Source organism: Anastrepha obliqua, chromosome 6 (genome assembly GCF_027943255.1).
Source record: "Anastrepha obliqua isolate idAnaObli1 chromosome 6, idAnaObli1_1.0, whole genome shotgun sequence".
NCBI lineage: Eukaryota > Metazoa > Arthropoda > Insecta > Diptera > Tephritidae > Anastrepha > Anastrepha obliqua.
Window position 1 is genome coordinate 20,923,809 of NC_072897.1, and position 21,531 is coordinate 20,945,339.

Below are 21,531 nucleotides of genomic sequence, written 5' to 3' on the forward strand. Positions count from 1 at the left end.
ATATAAATTGAAACGAAAAATTCATGGCTGATCAGGAAACAAGACGATTGTTTATTCATATGCGTTGATTTGAAATTTAAAAACAATCTTCTTTTTTCCTGATTTTCAATTTATATTTTATATTTACTCAAAAACAAATAGAAAAACAAAAAATATTGTTTATGCCAAAGCGCTTGAATAAAGAATAAAGAAATAAATAATATGAAAACCATATATTTTCTGTTCTAAACCATATCTATTCTATTTTAGTGTGCCTAGCGAAGGGGGCCGGGTTTGCTAGTAGTTTATATACTGGGAAATCAGCTACTGATGGGCATGACATTACTGCAAGAGTGTTTAGACGAAAGCTACAGTCTCTAATGGATTTCATTGTAAAACATAAAGTTTACGGAGATGTACAATGTTTCATGTATTCTGTGGAATGGCAGAAAAGAGGCTTGCCTCATGCGCATATTTTGATTTGGTTAAAACAAAAACTAACCACAGATAAAATTGATCATATTATATGTGCAGAAATTCCAGATATAAATGAAGATCCAGAATTACATACTACTGTAACCAAAAACATGATTCATGGACCGTGTGGTACGTTAAATCAAAATTCTCCATGTATGGTTGGTGGTAAATGTTCAAAAAACTACCCAAGGCAATTAATTGGTGAAACAATGACTGGAAATGATGAATATCCATTGTACCGTAGAAGATCACCAGAAGATAATGGAAAAACAGTCACTGTGAAAATAAATAATCAAGATGTGGATATCGATAACCGTTGGATAGTTCCGTATTCCAAATTATTATCGAAAACATTTAACGCACATATAAATGTTGAATATTGTAACTCCGTAAAATCCATCAAATACATATGCAAATATATCAATAAAGGAAGTGACATGGCAGTATTTGGAGTTGTAAATCGAAATGATGAAATTACTAATTACCAAATGGGAAGATACATTAGTAGAAACGAAGCAGTTTGGAGAATATTATCATTTCCGATTCATGATCGCCATCCAGCTGTTATTCATTCGTCAGTCCATTTAGAAAATGAACAAAGTGTTTATTTCACTGAAAATACTGCTCAACAAATGGCCGAACGACCACCAGCAACAACATTAACTGCATTTTTCAACTTATGTGAAGCAGATTCATTTGCAAGAACATTGCTTTATTCAAATGTTCCTAAATATTATACTTGGAATGCATCATCAAGGTCCTGGGTACGGAGGCAACGAGGAATACCTGTAGATGGATATCCAATCGGACGACTTAACACTGTGCATCCAAGTAAAGTGGAATGTTTCTATTTACGTTTACTCTTATTTGATATTCCCGGCCCAAGATCATTCGAAAGTTTGAAACGAGTTAATGGTCATTTTTGTTGTACTTATCAGCAAGCATGCAAAGAATTGAATTTGCTTGAAAATGATAATCAGTGGGATGCAACTCTTATGGATGCATGTGCAACAAGTTCTCCACACCAAATAAGAACACTATTTGCCATCATTACTGCTACATGTTTCCCAGCAAACCCAAAAGAATTGTGGAGTACTTACCAAGAATACATGACAGAAGATATCCTACATCAAGTACGTCGCATTACTGCAAATCCAAATTTGAATTATACAGATGAATTATATAATGAGGCATTAATTAAAATCGAAGACTTTTGCCTGATGATTGCAAATAAAACTCTGAGTGAGTTAGGTATGATCGCACCAAATCGTCCGATGCATTATGCATACAATGCAGAATTAAGACGTAAAAAAGAAAATGTTCGAAATGATCTGAACACATTTGTAACAACAAACCTACCAAAATTAAACACAGAACAAAGGCAGGCATATGACACAATTATAGACAATGTTGCAAATGAAAGGGGAGGAATATTCTTCTTAGATGCACCAGGTGGGACTGGAAAAACGTTTTTGTTGTCGTTAATTTTGGCCACCATTTGATCACAAAATAATATTGAACTGGCTTTGTCATCATCTGGAATAGCGGCAACTTTATTGGACGGCGGTCGCACTGCACATTCTGCATTAAAGTTACCATTAAATATGCAAGTAAATGAAGAACCAACTTGCAACATTTCTAAAAATTCTGGAATGGGAAAGGTTTCACAAACATGTAAAATTATTGTATGGCATGAATGTACGATGGCTCATAAAAAATCACTGGAAGCCTGAAATAGAACACAGAAAGATTTTCGAAATAACACAAACATATTTGGTGGTGCACTAATTCTATTGGCCGGTGATTTTCGACAAACTTTGCCTGTTATTCCCAAATCAACAGCAGCTGATGAATTGAATTCTAATCTGTGGAGATATATTCAAAAACCCACATTAACTACTAATGTTCGTGTGCAGTTACAGAATGATCCAACAGCTGCTGAATTTTCCGAACATTTGTTGCAAATTGGAAATGGACGAAAGCCAATTGATAAGAATACAGGCATGATCACACTTCCAACTCATTTTTGTACCGTAACAGAATCAAGAGTACAATTAGTGCAAAATGTATTCCCAAATATTGCACAAAACTATCGAAATCAAGATTGGCTAAGCGAGAGAGCTATATTAGCTGCCAAAAATGTCGATGTCAATGAAATCAATGCCAGTATTTTGACTCAAATTCCAGGTGAAGTTGTCATCTATAAATCAATTGATTCAATCACTAATCCCGACGATGTAATGAATTATCCAATTGAATTTTTGAATTCACTTAATTTGCCTGGCTTGCCACCACATCGTTTGCAATTGAAAGTCGGCGCAGTGATCATTATGTTGCGAAATATCAATCAGCCGAAACTATGCAATGGGACAAGATAAGCAGTGAAACGGACAATCAACAATGTAATTGAAGCAACAATTTTGAAAGGCAAATTTAAAGGTGAAGATGTTTTGATTCCGCGCATTCCAATGATTTTAAGCGACTTCAATTTCCCATTCGCCTTGCTTTTGCTATTACAATCAATAAGTCTCAAGGTCAAACACTTCAATTATGTTTAATTGACCTAACTTTTCCATGCTTTGGACATGGGCAACTGTATGTAGGATGTTCTCGAGTAGGGAAACCATCGTTACTTTATATTTATACACCGCATGAAAATAAAACCAAAAATTTTGTGTATCAGAAGGCTTTAGAATAAATTATTAGTTTACAATCATTAGAGTAAGTCACTAAAATAAATAAAACATTGTTATTAGCACGTGCAGCACTCAGACATTAATTGAGTCCATTGTACTACACTTGGATTCCCTTTTAATTTTCTTTAAATCTACCCGATCTCCGAAGAAATCTGAGTAGATATTGTGGTGCCAAGGAGCCAAGATGGTCGCTTCTTAACACATCAGTGCCAAAGACCTCAAACCCGATTCGAGCGAAGGCGGGGCAGACACACAGGAAGTCCGGCGTCTCATCCTCCTCTTCACAAGCTGGGCAGGGTACAACCTTTCCATGTGCTTTGCCGCCCATCATCAGTCCAACCAGCCGTCTGCACTCCCCTCTGCTTAATGACAGAAGGGTTTGCGACAGTCGATCGGACATGACAGGTAACATCAGTTTTGTCCATCTGCAGCCTCTCTCAGCCTGCCAAGCTTGCTTGTGGGTGGTAGTTACCCATTTGCTAACCGTGGCCGTGATGGCCGCAGAAGGGAGTGGCAAAGCGGGCTCTGGCCCAAAGAAGTTGGCCTCAGAGCCCATCTTAGCTAAGGAGTCAGAGGTCTCGTTACCCGTGATACCCAGGAGTCCCGGGACCCATGTTAGCATCAGGCTATTATGTCTACCGACATAGTTCAGCCTGGATTTACAGGACTTCACTACCCCTGATGTGGTTGGAGGGCTGTCTAAGGCCATAAGCGCAGCTTGGCTGTCGCTGCAGACACATATAGATCTGCTTCTCCATCGTTTTTCCACAACAAAGTTCATCGCTTCTTGAACTGCATACACCTCCGCTTGAAACACTGATGCATGCATTCCAAGAGCAAAGTGCAGTTTTATCCCGCTGGATTCCACGTAGACCCCAGAGGCGGAGCCTTGCTCGGTCCTGGAGCCATCCGTAAAAATGCGAAAACAGTGTTTGCCGGGCTCATTTTCTGAGTCCCCCCACAACTGAGCCTCTGGTAGCACTACACTGTATCTCTTTTCAAGTACGACTCTTGATTACATGGAGTCAAGGGGCATGGAGAGAATCGTTGAATCGATGTCCATGCCTTCTCTGTGTTCCAATGCCGGACAAGGGCCGTACCAGTTCCCACTGTGTTTCAGTCTGCAGATGGCCTTCAAGGCCTCTCCTTGGATGAAAGCATCAAGTGGTGGTAAACCAATCAGAGCATATAGTGCCGGGCCTGAAGTAGTCGGAAAAGCTCCGGTGCAACAGATGGCCACAGTGCGTTGTAGTCTCGATAAGGTCCTCCTGACTCCCAATAGAGAAAGTCTACTCATCCAGACCACTGATGCATAGGTGATAATGGTTCTTATCATAGCCGTGTAGATCCATAGGACCTTGCTAGGAGAGAGACCCCACTTGTTCCCAAAGACACCTTTGCACTGCCAGAAAGCTGTCAGTGCTTGGATGCCTTTGTTTCAACGTGTGATTTCCATAGGAGCTTACTATCGAGGATTACTCCAAGATATTTAATTTCCTGGGATAGCTGGATTGTGACTCCTTTTAGCTTTGGCAGAACGAGTCCATCAAGCTTCCTCTTTCTTGTAAAGAGGACAATACCAGTCTTGGCGGGATTTGCCGATAGCCCGTTCGCACAGCACCAAGTGTCAATCCGATCCAGAGTTTTCTGCACTTTCCTGCAGATGTTCATAAGCGAAGGGCCTGTTACCAAACAAGCAACATCGTCCGCATATGCTTGTGCGTAGACTCCCGACTCGTTTAAGGTGGTGAGTAGAGGATCGATTACCACGCACCAGAGCAATGGAGACAGCACACCGCCTTGGGGGCAGCCTCTATAAACCCCAGATGACACCAGCAGATCTTCCTCTGCTCACACCGAAACGATTCTTTGGGCCAGCATCGAACGAATGCAATTTACTGGCACCCGGTCAACGCCGTGCCTACTAGCAGAGTTACACATACTATCAAAAGTGGCATTATCAAACGCCCCCTCTTTGTCTAAAAAGAGGCCCATAGCGTAGTCCCTCCTGTCGATGGCCAGCTCTACCCTAGCAACAAGGTTTTGCAGTGCCGACTCGCAGGATTTTCCACTCTGATAGGCATGCTGAAATAGAGACAGAGGGTGAGTCTTCAGCGACTTCTGACGTATGCGCAGTTCCACCAGTCGTTCGAGACTTTTCAGCATGAAAGAGGTCATGCTGATGGGTCTAAAGCTTTTGGGGCTGGTGTAGTCGTCTTTTCCAACCTTTGGGATGAAAGCGACCCTCACCATCCTCCAAGAGCGTGGTATGCAAGCCAGTGCCAGGCATGCCGAGAAGATTTTCATCAGGGCTACTGTCACGATCTCTGCACCCTCCTTCAGCATGGCAGGATATATGCCATCTGGTCCGAGCGGCTTGTAGCCGCCAAAAGATTTGATGGCAAATCGAATGGCGGCCTCATTCACCGCAGATCTGGCAACGAACCAGTCATGCCGATAAGGTGAAACAGCTCTGACAACTGCCTCTATCAATAAGGGCTGTTGCCGGCAGATGCTTATCTGATTACCAGGAAAGTGAGATTCCATCAGCAAGCTGAGTGTCTCTCTTTTCCGCTCCATGAAGGAGCCATCAGATTTCCTAAGTGACCCCAGCTTTGCAGTTGGGTTCCTTTTCAGGATCCTAATCAATTTCGCCGTGTCACTCAGAGATTCAATACCGCTGCAGAATTCCCTAAATGAGGGTCTTTTCGATTCCCGAATAAGCCTCTTGTAGATCTTCTGAACATCACGGTATCGCTCAAGCCACCACAAGAGCAGCCTCTTCCTTCCCTTCCCGGTTTTTGCTCTTGGTGTACGAGACGACTCGCCAAAGCCTCTTGTTGATGCCCGGATTCTGGGCACGTAGACAGGATAGGACATCCGCCGTAGACAGGTCTGGATCCGGAATCCAGCAGATGACCTGCCTGAGGGGTACACTGCGAGACTGTAGACTGCGAAGCGAGTGGTCCCCATGGGGGGCACGTTATTGACCATGGTCCTGATCCACTCGAAGTTGGCCAGAGACGCGCACGTCACCTTTCTGGTGCCGTCCTTTGTCCTTGCGCTGGCTTCCGGACCGGAGGCAATAACCTGACGCATCAGTTGACTTTTGCAGTATTTGATTTCTGCATCCATCAGCTGATGGTCAGGCCCGAGTTTTCCAATCACAGCCACAGGTCGTGGGCCAGCAGCCTTCTCGCTATAAGATGGCCTGGCCGCACCCAAGACCGCGCTCGTACCTTGGGGGGTCGTGGCTCGGCCATTGGCGGCAACCGCAGCGCAAGGAGGTGTGCTGCTTTCAGCCACCGTCTTTCCCCGCTTACCTCGAGAGCGAGACAACTTGAGAGTGCCCGTGCCTACCGAGGATTCGGTAGCTTCCGTGGGTGTCACTTCCGCTGACCGAGGTCTTTTGGAAGACACAGACGCAGAAGGGCCGGCAGAGCCACATGAGGATTTCTCGCGCATGAGCCTTGCCCGCCGCTTTCTTCTCTTCCTCCTTGCCACGCTCTTCGATTTCCCTGCTTCTTTGGAAGGTCGTGCAGCCACCGAAGAGACCTCACTACTCAGGCCCTCCGAAGCAGGGAAACGTTTCTCAGACTCTGAAGGAGAGGAGATTGCGATAGCAACCCACGTCTCCTCCAGGATGCGCTCTCGCTCGTAGAGCTGAGAGACTTGGGTAATGGTTGAGGCCTCCAGAATCCATGCCCCTGCCGCCGAAGCGGGTGGATTGCCACTTGTGTGGATTCCACCTGGAGTAATAATACCATTGTTTTCCACTCTTGTGATGCCCGGGGCTTTCCTATCCACCACCTGGGACGCGCCCGATGGGAGATCAGGCAACTCCACATTAGAATAAGTCACAAAATAATGGCCGAGCATGAATTAAATGATGAAACAAGAAAAAAACAAAGAACACTTTTCATTTATACTTTTCTTTCACCCAGCGAAGCGGGTGAGAGTCCGCTAGTATGTATATATATATGCGCATATGTATATAACTTCATATATTTAAATTTGCATATGTCCTCCTCTTGTGTGCCTGATAATGAATTAATTCTCTATGAAGGATTTGATTTGGTTGGAGGGATTCAACAACGTTTTAACAGTAGATGTTTTAGACAGACATAATGTACGGGTTGTGCTCAAAAAGTATCGCGAGTTATGTGTTTTTTCAAAAATTATTTTTTTATTCATTAATATATATTTTGTCACCTTGAAACTAATCCCCATGAGATATTATGCACTTGTGCCAACGTTTCTTCCAATCTTCGAAGCACTTCAAAAAATCATTTTTTCTATCTTGTTCAGCTCCTCCTTTGATGCCGTTTTTATCTCGTCAATCGTAGCGTGGCGTCGTCCTTTCATGGCCCTCTTCAGTTTCGGGAAGAAGAAAAGGTCACAGGGGGCCAGATCTGGGGAATACGGTTTCTGTGGCATCATTAGTGTGTTGTTTTTCTATGTTAACTTCGTTTTTCACACAAAATTTGATACAGGTTCTTTGATCCATCTTTTTGAATAGGTAAAAATCGAAGACGAGCCGAAACACGTGCAAGCAAAGCAGCTGTCAGCTGTTGGTGTGCGTCTTGATGTTGTTCCACAAATGGAGAGACCTACAGTTTCAAGCCCACTCCGAACGGCAGATATTTTTATAAGGAGCTTTTTCATGGCAGAAATACACTCAGAGGTTTGCCATTGCCTGCCGAGGGGCGACCGCTATTAGAAAAATGTTTTTCTTAATTTTGGTGTTTTCACCGACATTCGAACCGACGGTCTCTCTGTGAATTCCGAATGGTAGTCACGCACCAACCCATTCGGCTACGGCGGCCGCCGTGGGAAATTCTATATAACATTTTATAATAAGTAATAAGAGGACAAAACGTGTATGGACACGCTTTTTTCTGTAAAATGAATCCATATATAATAATATTTAATACATATCTTATTAGAAGGAAGTTTACAGGCCTATTTTCTTTGCCGGCGTCCATTTCATTTAGTTTTTATTTTGATGTTTCTCCCTACATTCGTAATAGTAATTATCGATAACACAGGGTTGTATGTCAAAAAGTATGGCTATTATCTAGGATTATTTCATAATTTCAGATTTTGGGAGAAAAATTTTGTATGGGATATCTCGCTTTTTAATTACGGATTGGGAGTTAAACACGAAAAAGTAGGTCATCTACTTATATGTGAACGTATTATAAAACTCTATTGAACTTAGCATATTTGTTTTTTATGATAAAGTGCCTGTAGCTAGCCTCCAGTGTTAACATTCTTTCTTCCTACATACAAACGAATTTTACTCAACTGCTGTTTAATTTGTCCAGTTGAGTATATTTCTGTTAACTTTTGGTGAAATATATGTCTGTAGTTAACCACGCGCGCCAAACGAGTACCCCTCAAAATTCCATGCGTTCCCGTCATTAAGACTTCTCTATACATTAATGTTCTCTGCTGTTGAGCAACACGAAGAGTGGAATGAACTTGATCGGAGTCGATGGAATCGAAACCAACAACATATGTAGAAATTATGCATTTAACCCTTATCGAGCTGCATTCAATTATAACGTGCAAGTCGATTACAGTTCACAGCAAATGGTTGCTATTAGACCAATGAACGTTTCGTGCCAATATTGTAAGGCAATTTAAGTTTAAAAATGAAGTTGGTTTGTATTGAGCGAGGGAAATGAGCATATCCAGCAATACAATAATTGTTTTCAAATGACGTCATTTGGCGCAATAAAAGTTATGCCAACTTTCAAGACTCAGGGTCAAATATATCATCTAGCAGGTGCCTTAATGCTAACGCCGAATAGTAATTCATTTTATGGGCAATTGAGCAAGTCGAGTCGATCAGCGTTTTGCACACAACAATTCGATGAAAAGACCAATTGGCTGCATTATTTACGACCGCATTGGAGCGCAAGCCGCCGAGTAACCATCAAATTGTCATCAAAGCAGATAAGACGTATACAAGACAACACGCAAGACGATTTAATGCGCGGGTGAAAATTAGAAAAACGGAATATTGTTTTACATTTTCGTAACAATCAACTGCAACGTCTGTGACAAAAACGTTAGTTCAACGAATTATTTTTCATATAGGCTTGTGGTTCGGGGAAATGGCATCACTTCCACCAACATTCTGCGGATATGATTTATGGAATGGTTTGACGCTAACGCTTTCCTTTATTGGTAATCAAAATATTTTACACATGGTAAAGGTGTACTGGGATAAGCTTTCATATGCGCCTTAATTTATCTGTAAATTTTAGGTAGCGTTATCCACGCTTTGCTTTGTCTTTGATGCTAGCGATATTTATGACACAAAAGTTAGTATACAGCAAACGATTGTTCAGTTAGCATAACATTTATTTTACGTATAGATTAAAAATTTAAAGCGATTAAAAGGAAATAATTAAAGTGAGTATAAAAATTTAGGGAAGTAGGTTTTGTATTAATTTTTGCGACACTTTTAGTAATGGCACCAAGACGGAAAGAGCTTTCTGATGATTTAAAAAACTGATTATAAAATATCACAAGGGACATAAATCATTGCGAGAAATCGGTCGTTTGATAAATAGGAGTTTTGCTGCAGTTCAGAAGATTGTGAATAAATATAAAAGTGTGGGAAGCACCACTAATAAAGAGCGTTGTGGGCGTCCGCCGCTCTTAAGTCACAGAGAAAAAAGCTGAGACTTACGGAAAATCAGGACAAGCCCCAAAATAAGTGCCCCCAAATTGAAATCTGAAGTTGAAAATGAGCCTGGAAAACAATTTAGCACCAAACTATTCGCCGGGTTTTGCATAGTGCTAGTTATCATGGGAGCAATGTTAGGAAAAACCCCTTCGTGAGTAGTGTCAATTGGAGTAAACGGATTTCATTCGAAAAAAGATCATGAAAAATATGACCAAACGTTTTGGAACCAAGTCATATTTTCTGATGAGTGTTAGTTCAGTATCTGTGGATCTGATGGCCGTGAAAAAGTTTGGAGAAAAGTTAACGCGGAATTGGATCCAAACAATATGACCGGCACTGTGAAGCATGTAGGGGGAAACTTGGTATTTATCGAAAATATTATGGACCGATATGGGTATTTAAATATTTTGAAAAATAATTTAAAAGAAAGCGCTACGAAATTGGGCCTTAGAGGAACGTTTATCTTCCAGCAGGATAATAACCCGAAGCTTACATCCAACATTGTACGAGAGTAGCTGTTATACAATGTGAGAAAACAGCTGAAAACACCGCCACACTCCCCGGACACCAACCCAATCGAACATTAATGGGAACATTTAAAGCGGCAAATACGTAAACATCCGATTAGAAATAAGGAACAACTGAAAAACGTCCTTCAAGAGGAATGGAGTAAAATACCACCAGCTGTAGCTGAAAACTTGGTGAAATAAATGCCATCACGACTTAAGGCGATTGTAAAGTCTAATAGTTATCCTACCAAATACTAGGATTTGATTTAAATTATGTTTTTTATTTCACAAATTAATAAAATATTGAACTGTATACTTACTTTTGAGACATGCATTTTTATAAAGTTTAATATAAAAAGCTATAACTTTGTTCCTTTTTAAATTTTGTCAATATTTGGATTAAATATGACTTTTGTATTTCATTCATGTAAATAAAACAAAATTTTGTTATAACTTAGGTTGTTTGAAGGAATCGATTGGGGGAAAATTGAAAACGTGTCCGGTGTATACTTACTTCTATTACTAACTATACGTAAATGTTGAAACTGAGCGATTGATATTTATCAGATTGAAGCAAGCGAAACTACGTTCTGAAGATTACATTCATCTTCGGGATGCCATCAACGCTGATGGTAATGCACAGAATCTTGGTAGAACAACTATTCTTACAGCAACATACGTAGTAAATCCGCGGCATATGAATGAATACGTTCAGGATACTATATCGTATGTACGTCATTATGGTCCACCATATTTGTTTATAACATTCACATGCACAGTCGACAGAAATTTGACAAGAAATATTTCCTGGCCAATCACCTGTTGATCGTCACGATTTTACCGCAAGAGTGTTCAATGAAATCATATGCTATAAACTTTAATGCCGGCGATCCACTGATGGCAACGGATGGTCAACAATAGCCAAATTAATCAGCTGGACATTAAAATTGATAATCGTTAAGTTGTTCCGTTTTCGCCGCTTACCAACAAAGGATTAACAGAGAACGTTAATGATAGAGAATTCTCACGAGCTACGAATAGTGTGAATTGTCAAAAATGAAGTCTAACCGCCGCCGGGGTGTGGTGAAACTTTTAACAGAGCTGTTTACAGCGATTTCTCCTTTAGCATATTGGCCCTGCACAGTTTTTGGCTTCTGTAGGAAATCAAATTGACGAATAGCCGACGTCATTTTGCAAAGTATTTGCTTGTGCATTTTTATGTTCCCTTGATAAACGAAAATTTATTCAATTTGTATTTTCAAACAAAGATGATGAAAAAAAAAATGATTGAATATTTATTATATGCGCCAACATTTCAAATCAAAGTAACTTTAATATTTTGATTTAATTTAAAAAAATACATTATAAAACGACCTCTCACATTTTGGTATGTGCGTTTTGGTAAATTTAAAACTAAACAAATTTGATGAAAATTTTTACTAATATTTTGAGTCGAAATTAATTCATAGCATACAAGTGTTTTGGTATATCGACATATGTATTTACATTTGAATATGCATTTATTTGTTCCTTTGGCAAACCAAATTTTTTTTCAATTTACATTTCATTACAGTGAATAATAATATACATACATACATTTGTATGTATGCATTTTCTAGACAGTATAAAACTTTAAAATAAATAAAGGAAAACTTCAAAGAAACGTATTTGCATGTATGGGACAACTAAGTTCAATTGCATCTTTATTAAATATAGTGTTGCACGCATATGTATGTACTGAAGCAACCATGACCCACCTCACCCGCATCGCCTTAAATTTCATGCAATAATTAGGGAGTAAATATTCGAATGATCGAATTCCTGCAAATGCTAAAACAATTTCTTCTGCATATGCATCGACGTATTTGCATGTGCGTATATGCACACTTGATGCCCTAACTATGTACGTTCAATTGATCAAATCAAAAAATTCTGTATACAAAACGCTTCATTACCAGGCACACAGGAAGATGGCATATGCAAATATAAATATGTGAATTGAATTCAAGCAAAACAATGCTTATTAATATACACATATGCATGTGCATACAACCGCACACACAGGGCACTCACTTTATTCTTCAAAATGCGTATGCCGTTCAAAGCTAAAATTCTATGCCTAGCGACTACAAGAACGAAATGCAGTCATAGGCGCAGGCGTAGCGGCCATCATTCTAGTTGCCATAGCGCTGAACAGTCGCGGCGGCGCCGAACAGTTTCAACTATTGTACTGTACAACAAAAACTCATCATCAAAAAATTCATTGATAAATTTGAGCTCATAGTTATAAGAGCAAGTACTTTCATTCATAAAACGAGCCGCCCATATGCCAATTTTCTCGACAATTCGAAAATAGTCAATATTGGAATATTTCGCGTAGAATTATTTGCCAATATTTGGTAAATCTTGAATTTTTGTCAAGTCGAGTGGCCGCGGCTTCGTACATATGTATGCATCAATATATGTACGAAAATATGTGTATATGTACAATGGTGTGCCTATGAATGTGCGCTGCGCCTAGATTTCTTGAGAAGTTTTACATGGCTAGTGAGCATACATACACACAGCATATACATACCCTACAAGACAGCTGACTATCATATAAGCACTCATATTATCATCATCACTATCCTCATCCAACTACACATTTTTGTTCTAGCCATGGGAAATTTCTGATAGTTTCCCCTTGTCGGTGTGACATTCTATCTCTCTTTTACCAATAGCTATTTCTTATAACTGAAAAATATATCTGCCCTGCTCTAAAGGCATACTAAACTCCTCATTGTTGTCATCACAAACTCATCAGCACAAATGGCCTAAACTCCTCATTGTTGTCATCATAAACTCATCAGCACAAATGGCCTAAACTCCTCATTGTTGTCATCATAAACTCATCAGCAAAATTACATTTATAGTATTATATTCATTTATTGTTCACAAACTAAGTATTTTAAAATTTTAGATTATATATTTACATATTTAAATTTATTCTAATAATATATATTTTTTTTTCATTTCTTGTTTACAAACTAAGAATTTACATATTTACAGATTTAAAGATTTTACATATTTACAGGTGTAAAGATTTTACATATTTACAGATTGTGTACGTTAAAGCTTATTAAATAGTCGCCATATAAATCCCCAAACAACTTTACAAATTCTTTCAAAATTTCATTTGCGATATTCAATTCTACCTTATAAGACTTTTCACAAGAAAGAAGTCGAATTCCAGCATGCAATAAAGTAAAATGGTTGTCTAAATTCCATAGACTTCCAATTGCCTATTTCATTAAGATTCCTGGATATTCTGCAAAACTCCGAAGGAAGGAATGTATAATCTTCTGAAAAAAAGAAAATTTTTATTATTTCTATATTATTATTATTTTTATGTTATTATATTTATTATTTTTACTTTTTATGAAAATATTATTTTATCGCACTTTTCAGTATTTTCAACAAAATATCACAATTTCTTCAGAGCAGCCACAAAACTGCAACTTCACACGTTGTTGTTGAAGCAGCATAAGCATTATCCATACATATACGGAGAATACTGCTGAAGTGACAGTCCATGGCCGGATATAAATCCGGTAACGTAGAACGTTAAAAATGCTTATTTTACCAAAATGCTTATGAAACCACGATAGAATCACATTTGGTTAGAATTTGAATATGCATACCTGATTTACACTCGATTTATTCACAATCCACTTTTCACTGCGGCAATATTTTAAATAATATCACAATAAGTACAACCGCCTTCCAGGAGGAAATTTTCTACAATTATGGATAACTAGATGGGTTTTTTGTTTGAAAGCGCGCCTAGAAATTCCTTTCAATACTTCTAAGTATTGCCAATTCCTGGGAACAACTAATAGTCGGAATGGCGAGCTGCAAGAAATAGAGCACAAAAAATAATTGACGAAAACAGTTCGTTTTAACGTTAAAGGAAAAATTTCGCGATTTAAATGTAATACATATAATTAATTGTTTTAAAATATTATATAATATGTTTTTTGGGTTATAATATAATTTTTATGAGACCACTGTCAAAATCAATCACACTTTCCTGAATACATTTTGAATACATGTAATTCTATTGAAAACTGAGTGTTGGTTTTTGTATGTAAATATGTATGTTTTTTTAATTTTTTGCTTATTTATGTATTTTATACTGAGTGTGCTTATTTTTTTATACTTATATGTATCTACATCAATGAAAATAAGGAAACTGTAAATTCCCAATTTTTGTTCTAAAAATACCCAATCAATATTTCTCCCGTTGTGGCATTACTGACGAATAGTATAAAAAAGGAGCATTTCAACAGCGCTTTCACGAAAAAAAAAGTTTCACATTTAGTTATCTCTTTTGCTCATTCGACAATTTTCAATTTGTCAATGCGCATGTATTAGAGACTAATAAAATATTTGTCAATGTGTTGGAATTTTTGGCGAAAGTACTCAGCACTGTGTTGTAGGGTATGCGCAAATGTAATGAAGCGTTTTCTATAGAGGATTTTGATTCAGTTGAAGGGATTCAACAAAGTTTTACAGACACCAGACAGACAGACATAACATATGTACATATATAATTTTGGATGATTTGGAAAAATTCAAATATATAGGTCATCATAAAAAGCTACCTAACATTCTTTGCTTCTAATCACCAACAAATTCTTATGGACTGCTGCTAAATTTACATAATTCAGCCCCTTACTGTTAACTTTTGGTGAAAAATGTGGCTGTGGTGTACCTCGCGCGCAAAACGAGTACCCCTGAAAATTCCATACACACGTTCCTGTCATTCTCTGTTCTCTGGATTAATACATTTAGGAATGACAACGCCCAATCGCTTAATGCACGACGCATTTAATCTAGAGTTGAGACGCGAAACCCAATATGATTCCGAGGCATTAAAAGACACTGTTCCTAGAAACGTTCCCCTTTTAAAAGAGCAACAAAAATATGCCTACGATACGCTAACGAAAGTAGTGAACGATGCAACTGGCAGTTTTTTTCTTAGATGCTCCCGGTGGGACTGAGAAATCGTTTTTATTATCATAAATTTTAGCAACAATTCGATGGCAAAATGATATCGCACTTGCACTTGCTTCGTCAGGTATTGCAGTTAGGTTGTTGAAAGGTGGTCGAACAGCTCATTCCAAACTCAAGTCGTTGAACTTGCAAATAAATGAAACACCAACTTGCAAACTTGATTTTCACCAAGCAATACTAGCCGACGAGCTTAACGCATGTTTAAAGTCACCCATTTCATAGAAATAATTTGAAACGATCAAATTAAATATGAACATGCGAGTTGAATTGCAGAACGAACATTTGCTCGATATTAGTAATGGCAAAATACCAATTGACTCTACTGAAACACTTTGGCTCAAAATTACAAAAATCATGTATGGTTGAGAGAAAGATTTATGTGCAGGTATATTGGCTGCAAACAGCTTTAATGTCAACGAAATGAGTTTTGAAATTCAAAATAACATAGCTGGCGAATTGATGACAAGAAAATCAAATGATTCCGTTACTAACCAAGATGATGTTGTCAAATATCCAACGGATTTCTTAAATTCGCTTGAATTGCCTGGGTTACCACCTTATAATCTGCAATTAAAAATCCGATAGGTAATCATTATGTTGTGAAATATAAACCAGACACGTCTTTCTCATGAAATCCGACTTGCAGGGAAGAAATTATAGAGCAACGTCATCGAAACCACAATTTTGAACGGGAAGTGGAAAGGCGAAGACGGTTTGATTCCGCGCATTCATCAGATTCCGATCGACATCGAATTCGGCTTCAAGCGGTTACAATTTGCAGTGCGGTTAGCATATGCAGTCCCGATAAATAAATCTAAAGGGCAATCGTGTTTGTGGCATCAATCTTGAAAATCCATGTTTTTCACATTTCACAATTATATGCCTCCTGTCTCCGTGTCAGAACACCAACAAAACTATTTACATACACATCAAAAAACAAAACTAAGAATATTTAGTATGAAGCATTAGAATAATAAACACTTTGTTTTTATTTTTTAATTAGTTAAATCAATTCGAATTCAATATTCATAGTTAAAAGTTTTAGATTCACAGGATTCACGGATCAGCTAGTTGTTCAAATAAGTTTGAACCACTGTAAGGCCGTTGAAGACCTACCATAACAAACATTCCAATAAAGCAGATATTGCTATTACAAATGTAGGGCTCAGGAAAGATGCGAAAATAACAGCACATGGGCCTCCGACAGCAATGAATGCGCTGCTATCTGGCTTTCCGGAGGTTTCGCTTCCCAGTCTGACAATAGTCCAGTACAAGCAGCTCATTGAAAATACTGTACTAGCTAGTGGAAAAATCGCCTATACTCATAGCAGGTGACTTTACCACCTGGGCAACAGAATGGGGCAGCCGGCGTACAAGTAAAATACGAGCTTTACGACAATTTACTATTGTACTTATTGTACTATTGTATAGCGGATCAACTTATGTATACCTACCGAAGGATAGGAATGGGTTCGGTCACAGGTATTACACTGGAAAATAGATCCCTTACTCAAAAGATCGAATGGATAGTAAACTAGGGCCACACCCACAGTGCCCACTAGGCTATCGTAACGGACATTTGCAAAAAGGAGGCTCAAGTTCACATTGCCTCCGCGCTCGACGTAAGATGCAGGAAGACCCGATCACGCCGAAAATGGTCACAGTTGTTAGAATCAACAAACAAAAAAGTTTGAAGAAATTTTGTGGAGAAGCTGATATCTACCCCTGGGGCACAGCTTATCAAAACAAAAAGCGTACAAACACCTCAAGTTACCTGCAAAGCGAGGTTATACAATATTCTTACTTTTTATTTTAAAATAACTGAAAACCTACTGCCGCACGGCATACAGTACGAAGCAGATGATATCCATCGAGTTACCTAACAAGAATTCTAAGCAGCGTGTAATGTTGTAAAATTAAGACCAAGAAAGCTCCAAGTTCGGTTGACATACCAAATAGAGCCCTGAAAGTAGCGATTTAAAAACGCCAAGACATATTTTTGGGAGTTTTTCAAACGTGCATCAACGAAGCCACTTTCCTAAAAAAATGGAAAACTCAAACCGTTGCACTTTTACCTGGGTTAGGTTAGGTTGGTATGATTGCCCAGGGAATGGGCACACTTGGACGAAGAAAGATTCGTCCTTTGTGATACCATTATGAAGGGGGTGACGCGAGAGAGAAATACCGATGGGATACAGGGAGAGAGCGGGGAGAGGTGGTGCTGGGATGGTTAGGAGCGTGCGGATTACGAACGATGACTATGTTTGCGTCGACCGCTTAATGCTGCTGATGAAATTCATCAGATTTTTAATGTCAGCGCCAGTTATATCAGCAGGCGTGGCAAAGAAGTAGGTGCCAAGATGCCTAGATCTTAGTCCCGCCAGAGCAGGGCAGCTAAGGATAAGGTGCTGAGATGATTCAACCTCATTCTCCATACATCCAGCGCAAAAAGGACTCGAGGTGATTCCAAGTCTAACAGCATGCACTCCTCGCGCATTGTGTCCTGCGAGAGAACATGAATTTTTATAAAGTTTAATATAAAAAGCTATAACTTTGTTCCTTTTTAAAATTTTGTCAATATTTGGATTAAATATGACTTTTGTATTTCATTCATGTAAATAAAACAAAATTTTGTTATAACTTAGGTTGTTTGAAGGAATCGATTGGGGGGAAATTGAAAACGTGTCCGGTGTATACTTACTTCTATTCCTAACTATACGTAAATGTTGAAACTGAGCGATTGATATTTATCAGATTGAAGCAAGCGAAACTACGTTCTGAAGATTACATTCATCTTCGGGATGCCATCAATGCTGATGATAATGCACAGAATCTTGGTAGAACAACTATTCTTACAGCAACATACGTAGTAAATCCGCGGCATATGAATGAATACGTTCAGGATACTATATCGTATGTACGTCATTATGGTCCACCATATTTGTTTATAACATTCACATGCACAGTCGACAGAAATTTGACAAGAAATATTTCCTGGCCAATCACCTGTTGATCGTCACGATTTTACCGCAAGAGTGTTCAATGAAATCATATGCTATAAACTTTAATGCCGGCGATCCACTGATGGCAACGGATGGTCAACAATAGCCAAATTAATCAGCTGGACATTAAAATTGATAATCGTTAAGTTGTTCCGTTTTCGCCGCTTACCAACAAAGGATTAACAGAGAACGTTAATGATAGAGAATTCTCACGAGCTACGAATAGTGTGAATTGTCAAAAATGAAGTCTAACCGCCGCCGGGGTGTGGTGAAACTTTTAACAGAGCTGTTTACAGCGATTTCTCCTTTAGCATATTGGCCCTGCACAGTTTTTGGCTTCTGTAGGAAATCAAATTGACGAATAGCCGACGTCATTTTGCAAAGTATTTGCTTGTGCATTTTTATGTTCCCTTGATAAACGAAAATTTATTCAATTTGTATTTTCAAACAAAGATGATGAAAAAAAAAATGATTGAATATTTATTATATGCGCCAACATTTCAAATCAAAGTAACTTTAATATTTTGATTTAATTTAAAAAAATACATTATAAAACGACCTCTCACATTTTGGTATGTGCGTTTTGGTAAATTTAAAACTAAACAAATTTGATGAAAATTTTTACTAATATTTTGAGTCGAAATTAATTCATAGCATACAAGTGTTTTGGTATATCGACATATGTATTTACATTTGAATATGCATTTATTTGTTCCTTTGGCAAACCAAATTTTTTTTCAATTTACATTTCATTACAGTGAATAATAATATACATACATACATTTGTATGTATGCATTTTCTAGACAGTATAAAACTTTAAAATAAATAAAGGAAAACTTCAAAGAAACGTATTTGCATGTATGGGACAACTAAGTTCAATTGCATCTTTATTAAATATAGTGTTGCACGCATATGTATGTACTGAAGCAACCATGACCCACCTCACCCGCATCGCCTTAAATTTTATGCAATAATTAGGGAGTAAATATTCGAATGATCGAATTCCTGCAAATGCTAAAACAATTTCTTCTGCATATGCATCGACGTATTTGCATGTGCGTATATGCACACTTGATGCCCTAACTATGTACGTTCAATTGATCAAATCAAAAAATTCTGTATACAAAACGCTTCATTACCAGGCACACAGGAAGATGGCATATGCAAATATAAATATGTGAATTGAATTCAAGCAAAACAATGCTTATTAATATACACATATGCATGTGCATACAACCGCACACACAGGGCACTCACTTTATTCTTCAAAATGCGTATGCCGTTCAAAGCTAAAATTCTATGCCTAGCGACTACAAGAACGAAATGCAGTCATAGGCGCACACACTGGGCCAGAAGACCCGAGTGAGTGGCCAAAACTCTTTTTTCTTAGGAAAAGGCCATAAAACCGATTAAAACCACGTTTATTATAGTTTTTTAACTCTATGAATGCGAATCTGAAGTCAAAATTAAAAAATTCAAAATGGCGGATCAAAAATGGCGGACATGAATTTTAAAAAATCCGTACTTTTGCTTCAAACTCAGAATCTAGGGGTTTAGAACAATGCACATTACGAATATAATGTCAACTTTGAGAAATTCAAAATGGCGGATCCAAAATGGCGGACATGAATTTTAAAAAATCAGTATTTTTGTTTCATACTCAGAATCTAGGGGTTTAGACAAAGAAAATATGTCTAGAATTAGCTGTACTCATACACCCAGGATACACCGCGAGGAGGATTCTAGTACGATTTAGTATCCCAATTTTTTTTTTTGTAATTTTTGTAATTTTTAATTTTTTTTTTGTAATTGTTAATTTTTTTTTGTAATTTTTGTAATAATTTTTAATTTTTTTTTGTAATTTTTGTAATTTTCAATTTTTTTTTGTTGTAATTTTTGTAATTTTTAATTTTTTTTAATTTGACTTAATTTTTGAATCTGCATTTAAGCTCAATTTATTCAGAATCAGAAGTTTCTTCTTCTGATAGTTCAAGTTCATCTAGAAGTTTGTGAACGTCATTAGACGCAATCATTTCATGATCGCGTTCGGCCTCTGTTTCATATTCCGATTCATATTCGTCTTCATTTGCACTGGCACTGCTATGATCATTTTCCATATTTTGAGTATCTAACAAAAGTAACTGTTTAACTTCTGCTGAAAGTGGTAAACGTGTTCTGTAGCTCTAGACAACCTGTTCATACTAGACAGTAATGGATCAGAAGTATCTAGTAATCGATTAAAGAGATCCTCTAAGTTTGTTTTCCTATCACATTGTCTACTGTGCCTGAGTCTGAAGTTTCTGTAATCTTTGTTTCTCGATTCAGATGCCTCTTCTCCATATACACCAACTGGTAAAGTACAATGTCTTATTATTTCTCCAGCATGAATCAAGATTTTATGAAGAGTTGCTGGCATTGGATACCAAGGATACAAGGTAACATACAAGCTTGCAGTGGTTAAGCAGAATTCTTCAAATTTTTCTGTGTTGATTGGTAGCTGACAAGAAAGGCAAACTAAAATAATTTTCAAATTATTTACGAACTGGCAATCAATCTTTAAGCATTCAGCAAAAATCTCTGCATTTTGAAATGCCTTACGTGCGGAATTTCCGTCGTTAGTTGTACCAGAACCACCTGCTTTTGGTATATCAACTAATAGTCCCAACTTTTTACGTAGAATTTTTTGAATTTCAGCTTTCCGATCTGCAACAAGTTTTTTATCCTGAGGCGTACTTACCCTCCATTTCTTAATATTAATTCTGTAAGCTATATGCAAACAACATTCATAAAATCGAATCCACGCATGTAATGGGCTAATACCATATTGAAGTGCATTTTTATCTGGAAGGAATACGCTCGTTTTTTTACTAATATTTTTTAGATCATTGAATTGTTTTGGAGTTGCCTTACAGATTGGACAGCAGAGTTAGAGCAGAGCATTATTTGGGGTACTACTGCTGCTCTGAAGTAGTAAATGCAAACATTGAATTAAACTCGATTTTCCCTCGATAGTTTTGGCTCAAACATTAATGGGTCAGAATTATTTGAGATTTCTCTCACACTAATATCGATATTTCAGACATGTTTATGAAAAGGCGCAAAAAGGCGC

The 21,531-nt window shown here is 38.0% G+C and overlaps 1 long non-coding RNA gene across 1 annotated transcript in view; it reads left to right on the forward strand.

The window, feature by feature from the left end:
• The window catches only part of LOC129249963 (uncharacterized), an 84,407-nt gene extending 70,361 nt beyond the window's left edge, over positions 1-14,046 (forward strand). Inside the window, exon 3 of the long non-coding RNA XR_008582760.1 lies at positions 13,812-14,046. This is a non-coding gene — a long non-coding RNA (uncharacterized LOC129249963). The remainder of the gene's footprint in view (positions 1-13,811) is intronic.
• The last annotated feature ends 7,485 nt before the right edge of the window (positions 14,047-21,531 follow it).